This window comes from Lycium barbarum, unplaced genomic scaffold, assembly GCF_019175385.1.
Source record: "Lycium barbarum isolate Lr01 unplaced genomic scaffold, ASM1917538v2 unchr_scaffold_05, whole genome shotgun sequence".
Classification (NCBI taxonomy): Eukaryota; Viridiplantae; Streptophyta; class Magnoliopsida; order Solanales; family Solanaceae; genus Lycium; species Lycium barbarum.
In genome coordinates, this window is record NW_026843402.1 from 244,127 (window position 1) to 267,063 (window position 22,937).

A 22,937-nucleotide genomic window follows, 5' to 3' on the forward strand; every position below is an offset into this window, starting at 1 on the left:
ATTTGTGAAGTACTCAAGACCCTCTTCAACGGGGTATAATTAGTTTGGCACAAGAGCCTCGTTTGCGACAAGTCGGAAATTCAAGAAAAGGTAAGAATTTTGCCCCTCTAATGTTATAGAATTGAGATGAATGTGCTAAGGATTGAGAATAGACGAGAATCCCGTAACTTTGATATATATAAAAAGCCGTGGGTGTGTGTGTGTTTGGTGTTGGAGCCGTGGCACTTATGTAGTGTAAAGTGATGTGAATTGATCTTGTTTAGTTTGTATAATGTGTCGTCGTGACCTTTATGTCGTAAATGATTGATTGATGAATTGGATTGGTGTTGGAAAATGATTTCGGAACGTTATCGGAAAGTATACACCTTTTGTATATTCGCGTATATCATTGTATATCTTTGATGCTAAAGACTTTAAATATGACTTATAGTTGATGTTAATGAATTCGGGATGAAACGACGCAAGTTAGAACGTCTGTTGTAAGTTTTGGTGTTTTGGGAGAATTATGGAAAGTAATGGATTTTGGGCAATTTCGTGTATGGCTTGGAATGTATTTGGAATGTGAAGGCATAATCTTGAATGAGTGAATGAATACAATAATATGGATATAGATTTGGAATTTTGAAGTTTGAATGAAAGATTTCCAACTTGTGTAGTAAGGTAGGCTTTTGAAGTTCGAATATGGCTTATATTGTTTGATGATGTTTGGGTTGTTGTTGTTGATGTATTTTGAGCCGAGCTAAGTCTCGGGGATGTTAGATTTATAAGGGAAATGCTGCCGAAATTTCGGCAGGCAAAAATGAAGTTAAAGGCATTTTTAAGCCTAAGAATCTCAATTGGTAACTTTGACCATTTGCAGATTTCAGACGAAACGGGACTTGACTTTTGGGAGAGCGTAAGAGGTCTGTAAGGTATGTAAAGCTTCCCACTCCTTCGTTTGGCATATCTTAGTATGATAGGCGAATATGAGAACTTTCGGAGCATTTCTGCTCCTCAAAACCCGATCCACAGAAACGTTACTATTCATTCAATTCAATTGAAGCCTAAGGGCTCTATTTTGGCTAGAATGCCACCACTCGTCCGAAACCTATCGAAATGTGGTCGGGTAACTTAGAAATGATTATGTATGACCCTTTGGCCTATAAATGTTCGTAAATTATGTTCGCCACCTCAATTCGACTCGAGGTGGGCCCGCTAACCCCGAGACGCCCTATTTGTCTTATTGGGCTGTCCCTTTGAATAAAGTTTGAAATGATACTTTCGATTTTGGAACTTCCTCCTACGGGATATGCTCTGAATATTACGATACGCTAAGTTACGTTTTGAGCTATACGTACTATTTTAGAACGTTTTGTGAAATGAAACCTTGCATCGACTAAGTATTCGATTATTTTGTATTATGAAATGACTTATGGGACTACTATGTTTTGAAAGACTATTTTGAAATATGATTTGCATTGTCTGCTCACGACTCCGCTCGTGCCTTATTATGACTTCGTTCACCGGTTCCCGGGCCGGTTATGATTCGTGCGCCTTATGATAATTCGGCCGTATGCTGTGTTGCGGTTCCCGAGGCTTCGCCATAGGGCCGGGTTCCGTTTGGAGTTATGCTGTGATATGGCTCGTGATGCGATACGCTCACCTATGTTTGTGTTTGTGTTCGGGGATGTACGGAGATTTGAAACCTTCTGGTGTTATGCTGTGTGTGGCGCCAGCGTCGGAGTGGCGACCACGTTCCTGAGCTTTGCATGATTTCGTCTGCATTATGTATATGTATATGATTTGATACGGATTTTTGACACACCGGTTTGTACTCCACTTTGTTATCTGATTTGCTTTCAGTTTGGTCCATATATCTGTACTCCGTGCTTTACATACGCAATACATATTTCGTACTGACCCCCTGTTCTTCGGGGGCTGCGTTTCATGCCCGCAGGTACAAAAGCTCATTTGGGGTGATCCTCCGGTTTAGGCTACTCATTCTGCTGTGTTGGAGGGCTCCCCTTGATCTGGAGCCTAACTGTTGGTACATACCTCCTGTTGTGTGTATTCGGTACATTTGACTATTTGGGTACGGCGGGGCCCTGTCTCGCCATATGTCTTTGCTTTGAGTTCCTAGAGGCCTGTAGTCATATATGTGGGGTGAGGGTCATATATATGTTTGTTTGATTTTGTTTTCTGGTCTTAAAGCGGTCCGCTTGATATGATGGCCCTAAATGGCCCTTATGCTTATGATTGTACTTTTGACCGGCGATGCCTATTCCGCCGCTCAGTTTGTATTTGATATGACATTCTGATTTGTGCGACCGCTTAAGACATATTTTGATATAAACTATGTTTGATATGATTTCGAAAAATTCGGAAATAAGTTTGGATTTGAAAATGAATACACGATTTGGTCTGGGTACCCAGGTAGGGTGCCAGTCGCGGCCCACGGGGCTGGGTCGTGACAGGAACGTACGACCCGATCCACATAAGTTAATGCCGAGGAACGTAAGGCTCGATCCAATAAGTTAATGCCGAGGAACGTACCACCCGATCCATAAATATTAGTGTCGAGGAACGTACGACCCGATCCATAAAGTTAGTGCCGAGGAACATTTGGACCGATCCATAAATATTAGTGCCGAGGAACCTACGACCCGATCCATATAAGTTAGTGCCGAGGAACTGTCACGACCCAACCCCGTAGGCCGTGACTAGTGCCCGATCTGGGCACCCAAACCCTTCTATCAAATGCATTCAAGTATATAGAGGAAGCCGCCAAGGCTATATTCTAAATTTAGATAATTTCCAGAAAAATTTCGGCAGAGTTTCCTTTGTTTTACAGACTATCCAAAATAACCCTACGCATAGAAAATACCAACAAAGGCCACACCGGCCAACAAGGCAACATGTAAACATATGCGGATCGGCCACCGCGGCGAATGGGATCGCCCAAACACATCATATACACACATCGGTACAGAAGGACCCAACCCACAAACATGTCCACAGACCTCTAAACAGGCCGACAGAATCATATGACGGGACAGGGCCCCGCCGTACCCAAATAGTCAGATATACAGAAATATATACATAACAAAAGATGTATGTACCAAAAGTGGACTCCGGATCAAAAGGGAGTACTCCGAAATAGCAGAAAGTGGAGCCTACAGTGATGGATCACCTGTGTCTGTACCTGCGGGCATGAAACGCAGCCCCCGAAGAAAGGGGGTCAGTACGAAAGATGTACTGAGTATCTAAAGCATAGAGTACATAAATATGAGCCATAACTGAAAACAAACAGGATACAAAGGGGAAATACCGAACAGTATATCAAAATCTGTATCAAAACCATATATACGTAATGCAAACAAAATCATGCAAAGCTCAGGAACGTGGTCACCACTCCAACGCTGGTACCACACACAGCATAACACCGGAAGGTTCAAATCTCCGTACATCCCCGAGCACACATATCAGCATAGCATATCACTAGCCATATCACAGCATAACTCCAAACGGAACCCGGCCCTATGGCGAGGTCTCGGGAACCGTAACACAGCATACGACCGAATTTATCATAGCGCGTACGAATCATAACCGGCCCGGGAACCGGTGAACGAAGTCATAATAAGGGCACGAGCGGAGTCGTGAGCAAACAATGCAACTTATAAGTCAGAACACCTTTTTAAACTTGAAAATAGCATATGCTAACTCATTAATCAAATAGTTCGAATAACTAGTCAATACGGGGTTCGTTTCACAAAAGTATTTCCAACATAGTATTTATGGTTCAAAATATAGTTTAGAATATCGTGGCAGTCAAACATTATTTTATGATAACCAAATTCATAACCAAAACTGTTTTGCCGACATTAGACAAGAATGGGCATAATAGAGCAAACAAAGAAGTCTCGATGCTAGCGGGCCAACCGCGGGTCAAGTCGAGGTGGCGGACATGAATCACAGACATTTGGGGTCTATGGAACCATACATGGAAGTTTCGAGGCAACTTGATTACATTTACAAAATTTTCGGACATTAGATCACTTTTCAATATAATATGAGTTTTATAATTCAATTCAATTGAATGAATAATACTAAATTTCCAATTCGGATTTCTAGGAACAGAATTGCCCTCGGGGCTCCAATATCGACCTAGTATACCTAAGACATGCCAAAATAAGGAATGGGTAGCCTTACATACCTTATATGCGTCTTACGCTCGCCCGAAACTCAAGTCCCGTTTCGTTCAGGATCTGCAAATGGTCAAAGTTACCAATTAGGGATTTCAAGGCTTAAGAATTCACTTAACCTCATTTTTGTCTACCGAAATTTCGGCAGCATTTCCCCCATATATATATATCACCCCGAGACTTAGCTCGGCTCCATATACAACAACAACAACAACCCACAGTATCACAATCATCACAAGTCATAACAAAATCACTCTAACGTCAATATTCTTTCTTTCTACATAAATCAACAACTTTCATCCAAACTTCACCACCTCCACATTATCATATTCATTTACTCATTCAAAGTTATTCAGACACATTCCAATAATATTCCAAACGATATACATGAATTTAAGCAATCCGCTACTTTCCATATTCTATTCAAAACGTCCACAACTACGACGAACATACTAACTTGCATTGTTTCATTCCAAATTCATTAACAACAACCATAATTCACATTTAAAGTCTTACTTTCACAATTATATACGAATATACAAAAATCATATAATTTCCCATAAGGACCCGCAACCATTTTCAATGCCAATTCAACTCGTTAAACATTCATTTATGTCATAAATTCCACAACGACGCAACTAACAAACTAAACAAAATCAAAATTCACCTTGCCTTCACCATGACATGGCTCACGGCCACTTCACCACACACACATACACCCACGGTTTCACACACACACCAAAACTACGGAATTCTCGTCTATTCTCAATCCTTATAATATTCTGACGAATTCCATAACACAAAAGTGACAAAATCCTTACCTTATCTTGAAATTCCGACTTGCCGCAAACGTGATTCTTTCGCCAAACAAATTGTATCACGTCGGAGAGCGTCTTGTACTTGCTACAAATATGAGAAGAACAAGATTTTTAGACCACAATCCAAGGCTAGAGAATTTTTTTTTTTTTGGAACAAGGGGTTCGGCCGAATGGGGTTCAAGAACTCAAGGATGAGTTTTTAATTTTGTTTCTAGATTTCTCTAAGGATAAGCATACCCATATACATAATTGATTAGTAGGCACATGGAAAGCACATGACCATTAAATGGGTCTTGGGCCAAGGCCTCATGGCCGGCCACCCCATGGTCTTGGGCTTCAATTTTCCTTCAAATATTTCTTGGCCCAATTCGTTGAAATCTCGTTTTGTAATTCCCGAAACCAATTTCCGGAATTCCAATTTTTGTCCTAAGACTTCCTCCACATTTCCACACCAATATTTTCATAAACAACATAGACATATTAACTAAAATCAAAGATATGGCCTTATAACATACAAGTCTCAATTATTTTCAAGATTTCCAATTATGCGAAAACATGGGACATAACATTCTCCCCCCCTTTAGAACATTCGTCCCCGAATGTTAAATTACTCTTATAAGGTCTTATGAGCATAACGGGGGAGTCCCTCTCTTGTAAGTAGTACACATAATTCATCCATCGCTTAGTACAACAAGTTTTAAAAAAAAAGTTTAGATTACCTGTGGGCGTAGGAAACAAGTGGGGATATTCCCTCCTCATCTCCTCCTCCGACTCCCAGGTCATCTCTTCCCGGTTGTTGTTGCGCCATAGGACTTTAACAGAAGGCACTTCCTTAGTGCGTAGTCTCCTGACCTGCCGATCCAGAATAGTTATAGGCTGCTCTTCATAAGACAAATGCTCCGTTACCTGAATGTCATTTACTGGGAATATTCTGGAAGGATCACCAATACATTTTCGCAGCATGGACACATGAAATACCGGGTGCACTGCCTCCAAATCGGATGGTAAGTCTAGCTCATAGGCGACCTCACCTATCTTCCGAATGATCTGATACGGCCCGATATACCGCGGGCTTAACTTACCCTTTTTACCGAATCTCATAACACCCTTCATAGGCGACACCTTCAGAAATACCCAGTAGCCAATCTGGAACTCTAATGGTCGACGTCGTCTGTCTGCATATGCTTTCTGTCGACTCTGTGCAGCCAATAATCGCTCCCGAATAAGTTTTACTTTATCCACTGCTTCCTGGATCACATCTGGCCCAATTAATTTGGTTTCGCCCACATCGAACCACCCAATAGGAGATCTGCATTTTCTGCCATAAAGAGCTTCGTACGGTGCCATCTGAATGCTGGAGTGATAACTGTTATTATAGGAAAATTCAATAAGCGGCAAATGATCATCCCAGCTGCCTCTGAAATCAATAACGCAGGCCCGCAACATATCTTCCAGCGTCTGAATAGTGCGTTCGGCCTACCCGTCGGACTGAGGATGAAAAGCTGTACTGAGGCTCACCTGAGTCCCTAATCCCTCCTGAAATGACCTCCAGAAATTTGCCGTAAACTGGGCACCTCGGTCAGTAATAATAGATACAGGGACTCCGTGAGGTCTGACTATCTCTCTGATATATAATCTAGCATAATCCTCAGCCGAATAAGTAGTCCGGACGGGGAGGAAGTGGGCTGATTTCGTCAATCTGTCAACAATAACCCAAATAGAATCGTACCTGCGTGGAGTGCGTGGTAACCCAACAACGAAATCCATATTAATCATCTCCCATTTCCAGGCTGGAATTTCCATCTCCTGTAATAATCCACCGGGCTTCTGATGTTCAATTTTAACTTGCTGACAATTTGGGCACTGACCAACGAACTCTGCAATATCTTTCTTCATACCGTCCCACCAATACAAACTTCTGAGATCATGATACATTTTAGTGGAACCAGGATGAACAGAATACCGTGCATTATGCGCCTCGCCCATGATTTGTCGCCGTAAGCCTGCAACATCCGGTACACAGAATCTGCCTTCATATAATAATACCCCTTCAGGCGAAATTTCAAACGGAGTCTTTTCTTTATTAAGAGCCACATCTCTGTACTGAACCAGAATAGGATCCTCAAACTGTCGCTGCTTTACTTCTTCTATAATAGATGATTCAGCAACTGCACGAACAGAAATCACAGAATCTCCAGAATCTGCCAAACGAACTCCAAGGCTGGCCAACTGATGAATTTCACGAACCAAATCTTTCTTACCAGGTGGTACATCAGCCAAGCTGCCCATAGACTTGCGGCTAAGTGCATCCGCTACCACATTGGCTTTCCCAGGATGGTACAGAATATCAACGTCATAATCTTTCAATAATTCAAGCCATCTTCTCTGCCGCAAATTCAGTTCCTTCTGTTTAAAAATATACTGGAGACTCTTATGGTCCGTATAAATATCAACATGGACCCCATATAAATAGTGCCGCCAAATCTTCAAATCGTGAATCACTGCGGCCAACTCAAGATCATGAGTGGGATAATTCTTCTCGTGCGGTCTGAGCTGCCGGGAGGCATAGGCTATAACTCGACCGTGCTGCATCAACACTGTTATAGCCCGTATATTGTACGTTTGGAAATTCCAAAGTCGTCGTGGAAAGTTAAGGGCGAGACCATTTTAAAAAATGGTTTTAATGTGCAAGTTGTTATAAAAAAAAAATTATGACTATTATCAGTATGGAAATATTGAGAAAGGTTAAGGGTAAGAAGTGGAATTCGCAAAATGGGCCATGGAAATAATGTGGAAGGCTAGGGGCAAATGGTAATATTGAGGAAAGTCGAGGGGTAAAATGGGAATTTTACAAAAGTTCAAGAAAATTCATGAATGGGCCATATTGGCCATGTGAAGAAGAATAAGGGGAAAAGATGACAAAATAAGTCATCTTTTATTTTGAAAAAAAAAAGAAACTTAAGAAAAAGAAAAGAAAAATCTAGAAAAGTGTAGAGGAGGGCATGTGCCCCTCACATGCTAGTAGCTCTCTCTCTCTCTATATATATATAAGAGTTCATCTTTTAATTCAAGGAAAAATGGAGAGAAAGACTTGGAGAAAAAAAAAAGAGAAGGGAGAGAAGAAAGAGAGGTCACGGCCAAAGGGGCAAAAATTTAGCCCCTTGAAGTAGTGATCAAAAAAATTATTTCTTCCACTTTTCCTACCTAATGGGAGGTCCTCTACAACATGGAGTGAGTGTTGAAGCAAGTAGAAGGCTTGTTGGTGTCATATGCCAACCCTAAACCAAGTGGGAAGTTGAAGGAAAAGGTAAGGTTTCATCTCCTCTTGTGTGTTGTGGATGGTTTATATATGTTGTTGTATAGAAAAATGGATGGAAAACGTAAAATCATGCAAGTAGTAATGTGGCCGTGTGATGTGTTGCATGTTGGCCGAATATATGTGAGGTGTTGGATTGAAATGATGAATTAATTTTATTTAGCAATTTGATTGTTGTTGTTGTGTGGGCTCTATGATGAAAATGAAGGTTTAAGGATTTAAATTGAAGTGGGAATTGTTTGTATATGTTGTAGGGTGAAGGAAATGATGGAATATATGAAATTATGTATACGTTGTATTGTAGCCGTGTGTATTATGTAGCCGGGTATGTTATGTTAATTGAAAGGATTATGTCAATTTTATGATGTATGTTGATTGTTATAATGCATGGAAAAGGATGGAAATTCATGGAATTGTGCATGTAGTGTGTGGGTATGGTGTTGGCCGCATGGTTCCCCTTTGTGTAGTTGAGAACGAATAAATCGTCGTTAGCATTTTGGTTGTCGTCATTGTGAGTTCTAAGACGGAAAAATGAAGTTTTAAATAATCCAAGTTAAGATTTCAATTGTGTGGGACGAATTGGAGGGAAATGTAGTTTTGATGTGGTTTCTTGGATTTATGAAATGAAGTTGTAAATGTATGTATTGTGACATAATGTGTGAATTTGGAAGGTTTTGGGTAAAGTGATATGTTGATCAAGTCGTTGAAAGATCGTGTGAATCAGATTGAAATGAATTGCTAATATTGTTGTTGGTCTGGCCGAGTGCCATTCTCGAATTGTTGTTGTTGATTTGGGCCGAGCCATATTCTCGGGGTTGGTACATTTACAGGGGAGATGCTGCCGAAATGTCGGCAGAATATAAATGAATATATTGAAAGGGTGAGGCAAGTACTTGACGAAGGAACTAATGAATGGATGAACTCTCTTGCATGTAGGCAAACAAGTTGGATGCACAAGCGTAACTAGTGGGTCGCGGCACAGGTATGTAAGGCTGACCCTTTCTTTCTTTGGCATGTCCTAGAGCCAAGTAAGGTATAATGTGATATGCTGCCTTGGGGTAACTCTGTTCTGTGATGCTGAGTCTGATTATGGTTCTAATTCACTTCTTGACCTGAGTTTGTGATCCTAGTTCATCCCTTGATATGAGTGTTTGATATAAGTATTTTGATATAAGTATTTTGGTACAAGTATTCTGATATACGTATTTTGATATAAGTATTCTGATATAAGTATTTTGATATAAGTGTCTTGATATAAGCATTTTGATATCAATCTTCTGATATAAGTGTGTCGATATGAGTATTCCGATATAAGTATCCTGATATGAGAATACGAAATCAGTATCCTGATAAGAGCATTCTGGTATGTTTATTCTGGTTCGAGAACTTCTGTAAGATTTAATGTCCCTAACTTCCGTATACGATCTCGGATTGCTCTGAAATCTTCGAAGAGGTTTCTGTATCAAGACGTCTATAATTTTCTTATACGTAAGTATGGTTCCAAAACCTCCATTTGATCTGATTCGTAAGGACATCTGAAGGTATCTGTTATATCCCGTAATTTTATACGTCGAGTTATTCGCAAGAGAATCGACTCAAGTTAAAGACGGGATCATTTTCGGGCACGAAACAGAAATCTTTAATTTCCGGTCTCTATTAGAAAATGAATTGCTTATGAATTTTACTTAGTGTAAAAATATTAATGGAAAGTTGGGATTAATTTACCATGATTAGATTATTAAGTGGGGATTAGTGATTAATTAATCTAATTATCGAAAAGTTGGCCCCACGACACGTGGCGAGATTTGGTTGGACTTGAATAAAGATGGACACATGTCATGAAAATTGACACATGTCCACTTTGTAAAGATAATATATAAGCATAAGTGGATGACTAAGTCATCACATATTCCACAAATTAATCTTGCAAATTAGGTTTTAGAGAGAAGGGCTCTCAAGCCAAGAGAGAGAAAGAAGTTCCCGCGCCACTATTCACAGGCGGCGTTACTGTTCACGGCGCACTATTCACGGCGGCGCTACTGTTCACGCCGCCACTATTCACGGGTGCTGTTCACGGCCAGCCCATTTTTGCCCCCTTCTACACAATTAATTGGAGAGATTTGAAGATTAAGAGGAGGAAAAAGATGGAGCTCATGGTAGCCATGGCTTTCTTGAAGACATTTCATGGTGAAAAATTAGAGCTTGTCTCTAAGGTAAGATTTAATTCTTTTCTACATGTTTTGGAGGTAGTTTAGACTTGTATAGCTTGGTAGATGTGTGTTGAATACAAACGGGTTATGTATGTTGATGTTGAATTATAAATTGAGCCGTGTAAGGGGGGTGTTTTGAGTAAGAATGAGGAATTGATTTTAGTAGCATTATGTAGGAATTAAATGGTTAAATTTAAATTTGTGTTGTTTTATGGACATATTGCTATCCTTGCTAAATTGAAAGGATTGAGGGTATGATTATGTTCATATGATTATTGTTGTTGTTATCATGGGTTATGTGATGAGAATGAAGGAAATTAATGGTTAGAAACTTTATAGAGGTCGTGTGGGTGTGTGAAGAGGAGTGTGGCCGTGAGCCATATTAATTGTTATGTCCCGTGCTTTAGTATGATTGGAAATCGAGAAATAAACAAGACTTGTGTGTTATAAGGAAATATTTTTGATTTTGGTGAATATGACTATGTTGGTTATGGAATCATAGATGTTAAGGCATCGGGGAAGGCCGAGGGTAAATTTGGAATTTCAGAAATTGGTTTCGGGAATTATAAAACGGGACGTTTAATGAATTGGGCCAAGAAAAATTAGAACACAAAATGAGGCCCAAAGTTTGTGGGGTGGCCGGCCATATTGGCTAGGCCCAAGCCTTTTTAGTGATCATGTGCCATGCACATGATCTATATTTGGATATATATCACCTATGCCCCTTTGAATTATCTAGAAACCAAATCAAAAACAAAAAAAAATTGAAGAGCACCAAGAAAAGGCTCTCGGCCGAGAACCATACAAGGAGAAAAAAAAATTCCATAGCCTTTGTTATTAATCCAAAAATCTTAGTTTCTACATAGTTGTGAAGTGCTCAAGACCCTCTTCAACGGGGTACAATTAGTTTGGCGAAAGGTGCGCGTTTGCGGCAAGTCGGAAACTTAAGAAAAGGTAAGAATTTTGTCCCTTTAATGTTATGGAATTGATATGAATGTGTTAAGGATCGAAAATAGACGAGAATTCCGTAACTTTGATGTGTGTGGGAAGCCGTGAGTGTGTGTGTGTGTTGCTAGATGGCCGTGAGCCATGAATTGTTGAGGACAAGATGAATTTGATTTCGTTTAAGTTGTTAGTTGCGTCGTTGTGGCCTTTATAACGTAAATGAATGATTAATGAATTGAATTGGTGTTGGAAAATGATTTCGGAACATTATCGGAAAGTATATACCCTTGGTATATTTGTGTATATCATTGCGTATCTATGATGCCAAAGACTTGAAATATGACTTATGGTTGATGTTAATGAATTCGGAATGAAACGACGCAAGTTAGAACGTTCGTTGTAAGTTATGATGTTTTGAAAGAAATATGGAAAGTAATGAATTTTGGGAAACTTTGTATATGATTTGGAATATGTTTGGGATGTGATTGCATAATCTTGAATGAGTGAATGAATACAATAATATGGATGTAGATTTGGAATTTTGAAGTTTGAATGAAAGATTGTCAACTTGTGTAGTAAGGTAGAATTTTGAAGTTAGAATGGTTTGAATATGGTTTATATGGTTTGATGATGTTTGGGTTGTTGTTGTTGATGTATTTTGAGCCGAGCTAAGTCTCGGGGGTGTTATATTTATAGGGGAAGTGCTGCCGAAATTTCGGTAGACAAAAATGAAGTTAATGGCATTTTTAAGCCTAAGAATCTCAATTGGTAACTTTGACCATTTGTAGATTTCGGACGAAACGGGACTTGACTTTTGGGAGAGCATAAGACGTCAGTAAGGTATGTAAAGCTTCCCACTTCTTCGTTTGGCATGTCTTAGTATGCTAGGTGAATATTGGAACTTCCGGAGCATTTCTGCTCCTCGAAACCCGATCCACAGAAAAGTTACTATTCATTCAATTCAATTGAAGCCTAAGGGCTCTATTTTGGCTAGAATGCCACCAATCGTCCGAAACCTACCGAAACGTGGTCGGGTAACTTAGAAATGATTACGTATGAACTTTTGGCCCCTAAATGTTCGTAAATTATGTTCGCCACCTCAATTCGACTCGAGTTGTGCCCGCTAACCCCGAGACGCCCTATTTGTCTTATTGGGCTGTCCTTTTGAATAAAGTTTGAAATGATACCTTCGATTTTGGAACTTCCTCCTACGGGATGTGTTTTGAATATTACGATACGCTAAGTTACGTTTTGAGCTATACGTACTATTTTGGAAACGTTTTGTGAAATGAAACTTTGTATCGACTAAGTATTCGATTATTTTGTACTATGAAATGACTTATGAGACTACTAAGTTTTGAAAGGCTATTTTGAAATATGAATTGCATTTGTTTGCTCACGACTCCGCTCGTTCCTTATTATGACTTCGTTCACCGGTTCCCGGGCCGGTTATGATTCGTGCGCCTTACAATAATTCGGCCGTATGCTGTGTTACGGTTCCCGAGGCCTCGCCATAGGGCCGGGTTCCGTTTGGAGTTATGCTCTGATATGGCTCGTGATGCGATACGCTCACCTATGTTTGTGTTTGTGTTCGGAGATACGGAGATTTGAAACCTTCTGGTGTTATGCTGTGTGTGGCGCCAGCATCGGAGTGGCGACCACGTTCCTAAGCGTTTGCATGATTTCGGTTACATTATGTATACGTATATGATTTTGACACGGATTTTGACATCCCGATTTGTACTCCACTTTGTTATCTGATTTGCTTTCAGTTTTGATCCATATTTTTGTACTCCGTGCTTTACATACTCAGTACATATTTCGTACTGACCCCCTTGCTTCGGGGGCTGCGTTTCATGCCCGCAGGTGCAGATATTGGTGATCCTCCACTGTAGGCTTCACTCTTTGCTACTTCGGAGGACTCCTTCTTGACTCGGAGTCCCCTTTTTGGTACAGACTCCTTTTGCTATGTGTATATACTCTGTACATTTGACTATTTGGGTACGGCGGGGCCCTGTCTCGCCATATGTCTTTGTTTTGAGTTCGTAGAGGCCTGTAGTCATATATGTGGGGCGAGGGTCCTATATATGTTTGTTTGATTTTGTTTTCTGGTCTTAAAGCGGTCCGTTTGTTATGATGGCCCTAAATGGCCCTTATGCTTATATTTGCACTTCTGACCGGCGATGTCTATTCCGCCGCTCCGTTTGGATTTGATGTGACATTTTGATTCGTGCGACCGCTTAAGACGTATTTTGATATAAACTCTGTTTGATATGACTTGTATGGAATTTTGAAATATGTTTGGGTTTGGCAATGAACATGTAATTTGGTCTGGGTACCCAAGTAGGGTGCCAGTCGCGGCCCACGGGGCTGGGTCGTGACAAAAGTGGTATCAGAGCAGGTTGTCCTCGGAATGTCTACAGGCCGTGTCTCGTAGAGTCTTGTTTATCGATGTGTTGTGCACCACATCTATAAACAGGAAGCTACAGGGCATTTAGGATGTTACCCTTCTTTGGATTCTTAGATCGTGCGGTAAAGCTATATGATTATGATGATTCTCCCCTACGAATTGTTGTATCTACAGCAAGGCTCCAGAAGAGCAGAAGTGTCGGTATTTGGGGAAAATGTTTCTGACCCTCTTCCTGCAGGTGATCGTAGGTTGATAAATAATGAAGAGGAGTGCTTCGGATGATGGGGATGGGGGTGCTAATAAGGCCCCTAGGACATCACCAGGACCGAGTAGACAGATCCCCAGCTACTCGATTGAGACCGACCCTTCGGAGGATCCAGAGACAATTCCTCCAGAGTTTTTGATCCCCGGAGCAGGGGCTCCCAGGGAAGACAGTTATGACACCGACCCTTCGGAGGACCCAGCGACGATACCTCCAGAGCTTCTTGCTCCTAGGGAGGAGGATAGCCCCGAGGCTGAGCCACTCGAGCATTCCTCTGGGACGCCGGAGGAGGAGATTCCCGAGGATGTGCCAGTAGCTCCGGTAGTGGAGCAGTATGTTAGACAGGCTTCCCCAGAGAGTGTTACGCCCTATTCCAGCACTTTGTCCTGGCCGTCGGTGAACCAGGAATTGCCAGGCTACCTACACTCCTCCGATTCAGATGCAGGAAATAGTGGGGGCCAGTCGGACGACGAGGATGAGGGACACAGTTCCCACGGCAGCTCCCCAGGTTAGACTCGAGATTGATAAGTATAAACATATAAGTTTCCTAGAATTTTCGATATGTGTATGATATCTGTAAAACGTTGTTCAATGACGATAACGGAAATTTAAAAGGATTAGAGACCTAGTGACCCAAGGCAAGGGCGACTGAGATGTCCCCACCGTCAGTGTGAGTCTGGAAATCCCGGATGAAAGTAAACAGGAAAGTGCCTCCGATGCTGTTTGAGTTGGGCACGTGTGGTAAGTGTCTACGGCGTTATAATTCTTATTTGAAGTTATCAGCCCCGTGTGGCTGCGATACGACATGATATGATATGTATGTATGTGTATATGAGTTGGCCCTGTGAGGCATGATTGGTATTTTCTGGTGTACAGGTTTTGGATAGTAAGAAAAACAGAGGAACCTCTGCCCAAATTTTTCCAGAAATATGGAAGTAAATATGTAGACTAAGTACAAAAAGGTCCCGCGATACTTGTCGGACTTTAGTTTTCCTCGGTCGGTGGCCGGAGAACACCTTACGGTGATATTTTTATCAGATTCCACCGACTATTTGGAGGCGGAATTCGTGGGACGAAGACTTAAATCCGTGGGTTACCCGTAATCATATGTATATGTGTATGAAAGTGAATGTTTAAGATTCAGAAGGGCGACATGGTAATGGTACGACTTAACCGGGGGTGGGACCCGCTACAAATATTTTCTGAAAATTTGCTAAGACCCCGATCTGCCCTAAAATTACGTGACAAAGGCCGTGCGGGGCAATCGACGAAATTATATCAGCCCTAACGCGTCAAAATGCATGAAAGTTCCGGGGTTAAGCGTGCTCAAGCCAGAGCAATTCTGGGATGGGTGACCCCTGGGAAGTAATGTAAAGTTTTTCATAAGTGAGAGTGCGATAAATATAGATGGAAATTTGGGGTAACCAAAAGGTAAATAGAATGTGTGTGGAGGAATTAGTGCCCTTTCGGGAGTCGCGCAGAACGAGGCGGACTAAATGGGCAAAAAGAAAAGGGGACAACACCGCTTGGGAAGTTGAACGAATTTGAATAACCGTCAGAGACGTTCGCCAGTAAGGTATTAGTAAATGTGTGTGTGTGTGTGTATGATTTTCGTTTGGTGCCCATGTGGGTTAAGAGCCGAGACCCGGCAACTAATGTTGTGATAGACGAAAGGTTTTACTAAACCGAATACTTGAAGCGAAGCGGGGGCGACGATCCGAAAGTTGTCAAGGGATAGAAAATCCCTAAGTACACCATAACTCAGTTTAGAATGACGATGTCTGAAAGAGAAAATGAGTATGGAGGGTAGGAAAGATGAAAGGTAAGCAGTGTGAGCAAGTGGAATCTTTGAAAGAGTCGATACGCGAGACGCAAGACAATTTGTGTGACAACTTGGCGGATAAGTTTACCAATAAAGGGGAAATTCTCATGAATTATTGGAGCCTTAATAGGAGCGATTTGATTCTAATTTGACATTCTATCTGTTGTGCTTCTGCACTCCCGATTCCGATAAGGCTCTGTCTAGTACGCCTCTGTATTTCTGAGCTCGATTATGTTCCCGTCTGATGAATCCTTGTGCGTCTGATTCTGGATACGTTTCTGTCTGGCACACCTCTGTATGTCTGACTCTGGATATAAATCCGTCTGATATGCGTCTGTGCGTTTGATTTTGATCACGCGTATGTTCGATACATTTCGGTTTGTCTAATCACGACTCTGTATGATACAATTCTGTACATTTGATTCTGATTTCGAATCTGTCCGATATGATCTTGTACGTCTGACTCCGATTATGAATCTGTCTGGTATATATTCGTGTGTCTGATTCTGATTACGAATCCGTCTGATACGCCTTTGTACGTCTGACTCCGATCTCAGATTTGTCTGATATACTTCCGTACCTCTGATGTTGACTATGAATCCGTCCGATATGCTTATACGCGTCTGGCCCTAGTTCTGAATCTGTTTGGCATGAAGTGTCTGGTATGAAGTAAAGTGAGATTACGGCGATGTGGTAAGAAACTCAGAAGTGTAACAAAAAAATGATATTGACTATGATGTCTGGAAAGTGTTCGTCCATTACAAGAATATAGCGTATGCTTCGGTGATTACGTGGGGTATGAGAAAATATATTATGAAGGCATTTGCATTAGTGATGTGAAGAATTACCCCGTCATGTGGGTGAAAAAGCTATGTCGGAAAATCCACGAAGGACAATTATGAAGAGGACCCTCCCGAAGTAGTATGATGCCCCATAAGGTCGATTCAACATTCGAGGACGAATGTTCTTAAGGGGGGGAGAATGTTATGTCCCGTGCTTTAGTATGATTGGAAATCGAGAAATAAACAAGACTTGTGTGTTATAAGGAAATATTTTTGATTTTGGTGAATATGACTATGTTGGTTATGGAATCATAGATGTTAAGACATCGGGGAAGGCCGAGGGTAAATTTGGAATTTTGGAAATTGGTTTCGGGAATTATAAAACGGGACGTTTAATGAATTGGGCCAAGAAAAATTAGAACACAAAATGAGGCCCAAAGTTTGTGGGGTGGCCGGCCATATTGGCTAGGCCCAAGCCTTTTTAGTGATCATGTGCCATGCACATGATCTATATTTGGATATATATCACCTATGCCCCTTTGAATTATCTAGAAACCAAATCAAAAACAAAAAAAAATTGAAGAGCACCAAGAAAAGGCTCTCGGCCGAGAACCATACAAGGAGAAAAAAAAAATTCCATAGCCTTTGTTATTAATCCAAAAATCTTAGTTTCTACATAGTTGTGAAGTGCTCAAGACCCTCTTCAACGGGGTACAATTAGTTTGGCGAAAGGTGCGCGTTTGCGGCAAGTCGGAAACTTAAGAAAAGGTAAGAATTTTGTCCCTTTAATGTTATGAAATTGATATGAATGTGTTAAGGATCGAAAATAGACGAGAATTCCGTAACTTTGATGTGTGTGGGCAGCCGTCATTGTGTGTGTGTGTTGCTAGATGGCCGTGAGCCATGAATTGTGGAGGACAAGATGAATTTGATTTCGTTTAAGTTGTTAGTTGCGTCGTTGTGCCCTTTATAACGTAAATGAATGATTAATGAATTGAATTGGTGTTGGAAAATGATTTCGGAACATTATCGGAAAGTATATACCCTTGGTATATTTGTGTATATCATTGCGTATCTATGATGCCAAAGACTTGAAATATGACTTATGGTTGATGTTAATGAATTCGGAATGAAACGACGCAAGTTAGAACGTTCGTTGTAAGTTATGATGTTTTGAAAGAAATATGGAAAGTAATGAATTTTGGGAAACTTTGTATATGATTTGGAATATGTTTGGGATGTGATTGCATAATCTTGAATGAGTGAATGAATACAATAATATGGATGTAGATTTGGAATTTTGAAGTTTGAATGAAAGATTGTCAACTTGTGTAGTAAGGTAGAATTTTGAAGTTAGAATGGTTTGAATATGGTTTATACGGTTTGATGATGTTTGGGTTGTTGTTGTTGATGTATTTTGAGCCGAGCTAAGTCTCGGGGGTGTTATATTTATAGGGGAAGTGCTGCCGAAATTTCGGTAGACAAAAATGAAGTTAATGGCATTTTTAAGCCTAAGTATCTCAATTGGTAACTTTGACCATTTGCAGATTTCGGACGAAACGGGACTTGACTTTTGGGAGAGCATAAGACGTCAGTAAGGTATGTAAAGCTTCCCACTTCTTCGTTTGGCATGTCTTAGTATGCTAGGTGAATATTGGAACTTCCGGAGCATTTCTGCTCCTCGAAACCCGATCCACAGAAAATTTACTATTCATTCAATTCAATTGAAGCCTAAGGGCTCTATTTTGGCTAGAATGCCACCAATCGTCCGAAACCTACCGAAACGTGGTCGAGTAACTTAGAAATGATTACGTATGAACTTTTGGCCCCTAAATGTTCGTAAATTATGTTCGCCACCTCAATTCGACTCGAGGTGGGCCCGCTAACCCCGAGACGCCCTATTTGTCTTATTGGGCTGTCCTTTTGAATAAAGTTTGAAATGATACCTTCGATTTTAGAACTTCCTCCTACGGGATGTGTTTTGAATATTACGATACGCTAAGTTACGTTTTGAGCTATACGTACTATTTTGGAAACGTTTTGTGAAATGAAACTTTGTATCGACTAAGTATTCGATTATTTTGTACTATGAAATGACTTATGAGACTACTAAGTTTTGAAAGGCTATTTTGAAATATGAATTGCATTTGTTTGCTCACGACTCCGCTCGTGCCTTATTATGACTTCGTTCACCGGTTCCCGGGCCGGTTATGATTCGTGCGCCTTACAATAATTTGGCCGTCTGCTGTGTTACGGTTCCCGAGGCCTCGCCATAGGGCCGGGTTCCGTTTGAAGTTATGGTGTGATATGGCTCGTGATGCGATACGCTCACCTATGTTTGTGTTTGTGTTCGGAGATACGGAGATTTGAAACCTTCTGGTGTTATGCTGTGTGTGGCGCCAGCGTCGGAGTGGCGACCACGTTCCTAAGCGTTTGCATGATTTCGTTTGCATTATGTATACGTATATGATTTTGACACGGATTTTGACATCCCGATTTGTACTCCACTTTGTTATCTGATTTGCTTTCAGTTTTGATCCATATTTCTGTACTCCGTGCTTTACATACTCAGTACATATTTCGTACTGACCCCCTTGCTTCGGGGGCTGCGTTTCATGCCCGCAGGTGCAGATATTGGTGATCCTCCACTGTAGGCTTCACTCTTTGCTACTTCGGAGTACTCCTTCTTGACTCGGAGTCCCCTTTTTGGTACAGACTCCTTTTGCTATGTGTATATACTCTGTACATTTGACTATTTGGGTACGGCGGGGCCCTGTCTCGCCATATGTCTTTGTTTTGAGTTCGTAGAGGCCTGTAGTCATATATGTGGGGCGAGGGTCCTATATATGTTTGTTTGATTTTGTTTTCTGGTCTTAAAGCGGTCCGTTTGTTATGATGGCCCTAAATGGCCCTTATGCTTATATTTGCACTTCTGACCGGCGATGTCTATTCCGCCGCTCCGTTTGGATTTGATGTGACATTTTGATTCGTGCGACCGCTTAAGACGTATTTTGATATAAACTCTGTTTGATATGACTTGTATGGAATTCTGAAATATGTTTGGGTTTGGCAATGAACATGTAATTTGGTCTGGGTACCCAAGTAGGGTGCCAGTCGCGGCCCACGGGGCTGGGTCGTGACATTAATGAAAGAGAATGGTGAATTAAAATTTATTTAGCTTGTTAGAGGTGTCGTTGTGACATTGATGACGTAGATAAAGGGTTAACGAGTTGAGTTGGTGTTGAAATTGGTTGTATGTTGTTATGAGAAATTATGTGATTTTTATATAATTTTTATGCAATTATGAAAGTAAGATGCTAAATGTGAACTATGGTTGTTATTAATGAATTTGGAAGAAAACAATGCGATTTGGTAGTTTCGTTACAATTGTAGAAGTTTCGAATGGAATATGGAAATGGGCGGAATGGTTCGAATCCTTGGATATTGTTTAAAATGTTATTGAAATATGTTTGGGTAATCTTGAGTTAGTTAATGAATATGGAAAAAAATGTTGATATTAGTTGGATGGTGTGAAGTTAGAATGGAAGAGTTACATTATGTGGAAAGGAAGGGAAATTTTTTGGATTGTTGGAAATGTTGTATGAATTGCTTAGAATGTCTTTAAGTATTGTTGGTATGGATTCGGGTTAATATTTAAATATATAAGCATCGATGTTGGCTTGAAGGTAAGTCGTCGAGTTGAATTTATGAAAGTTGTTGAATGATGTAAAAGAGAGTTACTATTATTATTTTGCCTTTCGAATTGGTTATCAATGTTACTAGGTTGGTTATTGTGGTTGTTGTTGTTGATTTTGGACGAGTTAAATTCTCGGGTTGGCCTATTTACAGGGGAAATGCTGCCTAAATTTCTGTAGAATTTAGAATTAGTTTGGAATACATGGCTTAAGTACCTATGGCTAATGTTTGATATTCGTTCGCGTATTCATAGGCCTTGGGGAGCCCGAGGCGTAGGTTGGGATTAACTTTAGTTGGGCAAACTTGGAGCGCGTACGAGGTATGTAAAGCGCAACCCTTCTTTCTTTTGGCTTGCCTTAGTTTTCAATAGGCTAGATTATAAGCCTTGAGGAAAATTCTAAGATTCGAAATCCGAGCATGTTATGAGCCTTATAAATATTCCTTGGCACTCTTATGTATGATTTGATGAAATATGAACCATTATGTCTTTGAAATAATCGCTTTCCGAACTTTGCATAAAAAGGTTTCACTTTAAAGAATTTCGTAATTTGTAAACGCCATATCTTTCACAGAAAGGCTCGGATTGCTTCAATAATTTTTGTAGAAGTTTATATGGCATATAATGAGTATGTTTTCCATAGGCGGGCCCGACTCGGGTAAATACCCGTCCGTGGGCCCCGCGACTTTCCTTTATGTAATTCGGGAACTTTTGAAAGAATTCGTTATGACTATTATTTCGATTTTCAAGTATGATCATTTTACTTATATTAGAGTCTATGATAATGATTTTATGCATATGGTTACTCATGACTCTGCTCGTGCGTTCTGTTATATCTTTCGCCGGTTCCCGGGCCGGTTCTGTTATCGTGCGCACTTTGATATACTCCGGAGTTATGCTGTGTTTATGGTTCACCGAGCTACTCGCAAAAGAGGGTCGGGTTCCACCTATATTTGGTGTTATGCTGTGTATGGCGTTATGTGGTGATGTGATATGTGACGGGGATACGGAGATTTGAAACTTTCTGGTGTTATGCTGTGTTATGACGCCATCGACGGGTGGGCGACCATATTCTTCTGTACCCTATGCATTACTTACATATTTTTGAAAGTAAGCAAATTTTGATATGTTGGATTTGCACTTATGTTTGGTACTTCCATTTCGTTTATGTCTCAGATTTGCTTTCTGTATATTCTGCTTTGCATACTCAGTACATATTTCGTACTGACCCCCTTTCTTCGGGGGGCTGCGTTTCATGCCCGCAGGTACAGACGCACAGTTTGGTGATCTACCCATTTAGGACACCCTCTTCTGCTGTTTGGAGTGCTCTTCTCATTTCAGAGCACACATTTTGGTATATATTCGTTCGCTATGTATATATGTATTTGTTCAGAGGCACGACGGGGCCCTGTCCCGCCATATGATTCGGTTTGTCTGTTTAGAGGTCTGTAGACGTATTTGTGGGTGTGTGTGCCTACTTCTGTACGGATGTGTTTGCATGACTCTATTCGTTATGGCAGCCTCGTCGGCGTGCATTTTGTATATGTTGTGGCAGCCTTGTCGGCGTGCATTTGTATATGCGTTTTGGGCCGTTGTGCCATTTGACAGCCTTGTCGGCTTTTGACATATTTGATAGCCTTGCCGGCTTTTTAACATCTATACATATATATCCGCATACGGTTGCGTTGAGATGTGTTTGAACAGTTTGATATAGTTTGAGACGGCATATAGTAATTATGGCCGTATATGCTATTTGTGTGTGATCAAATATGGATAGGTATGTCAGGGTGCCCAAGTAGGGCGCCAGTCACGGCCTACGGGGTTGGGTCGTGACAGTATCCGATATGACTATGATTCTGATTTCCCGAAAAAGGCTTCTGAAATGCTTATAAAGCGTTCTGTACTTCGAACGCTCGTAACTTTCTCATACTACGCCGGATTGACCTGAAATCTGTTCCGAGCCTCCAGGTATCGGTAAGTACATTGGTTCGTCGAGTCTTGATTTCTATGCATGTGGTTCTCACCATTCTGCTCGTGCATATGTTATGGTTTCCTTCACCGAGTCCCGGGCCGGTATGTATCGTGCGCATGGTTCGCCGAGTCCTCTGTTGAGGGCCGGGTTCCATATATGAATTCCGAAGTATGATGTGTCCGGTTCCGGGGTACTGTGTGATATGTCCGTCCCCGGTTACCGAGGATATATTATGAAGTATGATGTGTCCGGGCTCGGGGTGCCGTGTTATTTGTCCGCCCCCGGGTACCGTGGTTATGTTATGATGTGTGACGGAGATCGGAGCAAATTTTCTGAAATATGATGTCTTGGGGCGCCAAAGGTAGGAGTGGCGACCACGTTCCTATGTTATCGTGCGCATCCCTTGGCATTGTTCACCGGTTACTCGGCGTGTTACCTGTTCCCGAGGTTACCATGTATATGATAGGACGTGACCGGTCCCTCGGCGTGATATTTGTCCCCGAGGTTACCGTATGTATGATATGG

General features: G+C 41.1%; 1 long non-coding RNA gene across 1 annotated transcript; it reads left to right on the forward strand.

Annotated features, from left to right (window-relative positions):
• Positions 1–10,392: 10,392 nt before the first annotated feature.
• LOC132625561 (uncharacterized) lies at positions 10,393–22,105 on the forward strand. The gene is made up of 3 exons (XR_009576900.1): positions 10,393–10,528; positions 20,696–20,761; positions 21,706–22,105. It is a non-coding gene; the product is annotated as an uncharacterized LOC132625561 (long non-coding RNA).
• The last annotated feature ends 832 nt before the right edge of the window (positions 22,106–22,937 follow it).